The sequence below is a fragment of the Sceloporus undulatus genome, chromosome 1 (assembly GCF_019175285.1).
Source record: "Sceloporus undulatus isolate JIND9_A2432 ecotype Alabama chromosome 1, SceUnd_v1.1, whole genome shotgun sequence".
NCBI lineage: Eukaryota > Metazoa > Chordata > Lepidosauria > Squamata > Phrynosomatidae > Sceloporus > Sceloporus undulatus.
In genome coordinates this window covers 303,436,428-303,440,177 of record NC_056522.1, presented here as the reverse complement: position 1 = coordinate 303,440,177, position 3,750 = coordinate 303,436,428, and the positions used below count along the sequence as shown (strand labels likewise).

The 3,750-nt window shown below is 42.1% G+C and overlaps 1 long non-coding RNA gene across 1 annotated transcript in view; it reads left to right on the top strand.

The window, feature by feature from the left end:
• LOC121919949 overlaps window positions 1–3,301 on the top strand; it is a 23,143-nt gene extending 19,842 nt beyond the window's left edge. Inside the window, exons 4-5 of the long non-coding RNA XR_006101608.1 lie at window positions 2,768–2,901; window positions 3,109–3,301. This is a non-coding gene — a long non-coding RNA (uncharacterized LOC121919949). The remainder of the gene's footprint in view (window positions 1–2,767; window positions 2,902–3,108) is intronic.
• Window positions 3,302–3,750: the final 449 nt, after the last annotated feature.

Below are 3,750 nucleotides of genomic sequence, written 5' to 3'. Positions count from 1 at the left end.
GATGTTGCAGAGAGGGATAGGATGAATGAGACTGAGGACACGTTTGGATGTTGCAGAGCGGGATAGGATGCATGACATGGAGGACACATTCAGATGTTGCAGAGAGGGATAGGATGAATGAGACTGAGGACACGTTTGGATGTTGCAGAGAGGGATAGGATCAATGACACGGAGGACACATTCGGATGTTGCAGAGAGGGATAGGATTTATGTGTTGGGATATAGAGTCACAAGCAAAATGTACAATGTGGGTTTTAATAGTAACCAGGCATTAAAGGGTTACTGTGAGCCATCATGATTAGGCATTTAAATAGGAAGTGACATCAAAAAGATTGCCAACAATTGCTGAAAAGTCTTGTAGGATGCCATCAGTCTCAAGAGTCCCTCAGGAGGGTGGCTGGATCCTTTGTGGCACAGAGGGAGAGGCAAGGCCTAGTGGGCCTCACGGAGCCTTTGCTAGAGTAGTGAGGAGCATTTCACCCCAGAGTGGGTTGTTACTAGTGTGGATAATAATAATAATAATAATAATAATAATAATAATAATAATTTTTATTTATGTTTCCCTGCCTCTCCCAGTGGATCGAAGTGGGGTTACAGACTAAGTGGATGGTGGATGGTGTCGATGTATATATTGTTTTACACAGTGGAACTCCTTCTGAGAATCAAAGCCTCAGCTGAGAGAGGTTTACAGTGATGTTTATCACACTATGCTCTTAAAGAGCTACTATTCCAGTGTGACTCCTCTAGCAGCCTCCTGTTGCATGCTGGGATTGGCAGTTTTAAGGAGCTGAACTTCTCTGCCTGAGAATTCTAAATACCCCTCCTTAAAACTGCCAATCCCAGCATGCAACAGGAGGCAGCTAGAGGAGTCACACTGGAATAGTAGCTCTTTAAGAGCTCGTCTGATAAACACCAGTGTCTCTTTGCTCACTGAGGAAGGGAGAGGTCTTTCTCCAGCTCACAAGCTGCTGACTACAGTCATGAAGGTGGAAAATCTGGTGCCAAACTTTGACATGTTGTCGAACGTGCTGCGTGTCAAAAGTGTTTTAACAGTATGACACGGAGGACAAATAAAATAGAGAATAAAATAGAAGGGAAGAAGAAATGTGAAGCTATCATTCATGTGAGGCTAGCATTTACGTGAAACTGGAACCAAGAAGTGGCTCTTTTCTTTACCCCGGAACGGCAAAGGTTCATGATGCACAAGGGTGCCAATTTGAATTGGTGAATCCACATGGTATGCATTGGTGTGATGATTTATTTTGCACTCGCTCCGCTTTGCTTCAGGAATGACCACAATTTCGCTTTTCATGTGTGATAATTAATCACGTGAATTGCCTTGGATTTGAACTGACTCTGCTTTCCCTTCCTTTTGGAACTGGCTTTGAATTGGAGTTCCAATTTCACATGTGATAAGGACCCTAGACACTTTTATTCCTGGAATGCATATTGAAATTCATGTATTTCCCACCTTATCTTTAAAGTTTAAGCTCTACTGTCTGTTTTAAATCTCCAGCACAATACCTGCTTATGTAGTTGTAAGATTCTAGTCAGAGACCATCCAGAACAAACACACATTTTAATCCTATCTAAAGATCTTTTTTTTCAGGCTCGATTGCAGCAAAAACCTGCATGTTCTCAGAAACTGAAGTTTGCTAGTTTGAAGTATAGGCATGATCTTTTTCTCCTCTGGATTGGAAAAGGAACACAAGGCACTTATGCTCGAAGTATATGATTTTTGGAAAACTGTGCCTTTAAAAAAGAAGGCAAATCTATCCAGATCTCCAGATCCAATAGTGAGCAGAGGAGACATCTCATTGGCCAATCAACTATAGGATTATAAAATCTGAATGTTTATTGGACAAATTGACCAGGCTGCTTTCTTCATCTTCCTTCCCTTCACTGTTATCTAGAGAGGCCTTTGTAGATTGAAAATACCTTTCTAGGTGAGAAATGGGGCTTTTTATAGCAAGATGTCAGTGGCACCTGCACTAGGTGCCGGTATAGGGTGGTGGTGGTGCAAAGCTTCAGCAGTGGGGCCAAAAGGGTCAGGGAGAGGCCCAGGACATCCTATCCTCCCTGCCTGGCACAGGTTTACATGCTTGTAAAGCCTTGCTGGGTAAGCAGGACAGGGTTCCCTGGGACTTTCGCTCCTCCTGCGCAGCAAGGCCTTAAGCACGTGTAAAGCCTTGCCGGGCAGGGAGGAAGGGGTGACCCAGGAGTCTCTCTCCCTGCCAAGCAGTGTGGGGCACATCAGGGAGGTGTCAGGGGGCATTCAGCTGGGTGTCACCCCTCTTCTGGGATGTCACCCCATGCAATCTACTACCCCCTACATCTCCCAAGTGATGCTACTGTAAGATGTGTCAATTATCTATTATGACATCAACTTTGACCTATGGCAGCCATATCAACGAGAGACATCTAAGAGCCCTGGTCATCAATTGCCCTGCTTGGGTCTTAAAAGTTCAGTGGTGTGGTTTCTTATCCACCTGTAGTGCAATCTCCTGTTTTTCCTACTGCTTTCTACTGCCACCAAGCAATATCGTCTTTACCAGTGAATCACATCATCTCATGATACATCCAAAGTACAATAAGCTCAGTTTAGTAATCTTGGCTTCTAGTGAGTGTTCAAGCCTGGTTTGCTCTAAGATCCATTTATCTGTCTTTTTAGCAGTCTATGGTATGAGCTCTCTTGATATGGTGTATGGTATGGTATGAATTCTCTTCCAGCACCAGATTTCAAATGAGTTGATTTTTGTCTTGTCAGGTTTCTTCAATGTCCAGCTTTCACATCCATGCAAAGAAACTGGAAATTCTGTTTCATTAAGACATACTTGGGGATTAGTACAGACTACAGTTTAGTAGCTGAGGAAAAGAGTAAACTGCAAGAAACTGAAAATGGTATGTAAATCACTGTCTCGTCTTCTCTTGCCAGAGGCAGAAAGAAAGGGGAGAAGTGCACAAAACAGAAGCTTTATACACACAATACTGGCAGATGAACTAGGGTTTAGCATTCTGTATATACCAAAAAAAAAAAAATAAAAAAAAATTAGACTGCTATTTCATGTCACTGTGTTTGGTGAAGTACCTTGTCATTATTTTTGACAGGAAATCTGTACCTTTAACACAGCCAGAAGTCTGAGATGAAGAGATGGAAAAAGCTCCACCTGGGATGCATCTGGCCTCACCAGGATAAAAAACGATGTTGGCAACTGTTACGAAAGCCCAGCATTTTTCCCTAGTTGTTTTCTCCATTTAATTTGGCATCATAATTGTAAAAATAAAGAACAATAAAGAACTATTGTGAGGCTTTCATAGACCAGCTTTTCCTTACCTGTCCCCCCGCCCCCTTTAAACATCAGGTGTCTTTGTGCTATGTCCCTGGCACAAAGATAAACATTCTATTGTTTATCTTTTGAAAATGAACTTCAAAAAACATAAATCTGAAAACACTGCTTTTAATTTCTTTTTCTACCACAAATGCTACCCTCTGAAGCCCTTTATCTGCCTACCCTGTCTATCTCTCTGAGCTTTCCTTACAACCTTTTTTTTTTTGTTTGATATAATTTGCACAGACAGCAAAGAAAAAGAAAGAGACTGTCACCAGCAGTTTCGGTCATCTGAGGGATAACATCTATTGAAAGCATTGAGTGACATTTACCCACAGAAATAATGAGGGGGAAAGCTTAAAGAGTTTAGTTAAATTTGCATCCCTAAAGGTGACTTGTTAGCTCTGGTGATAACTGGAGT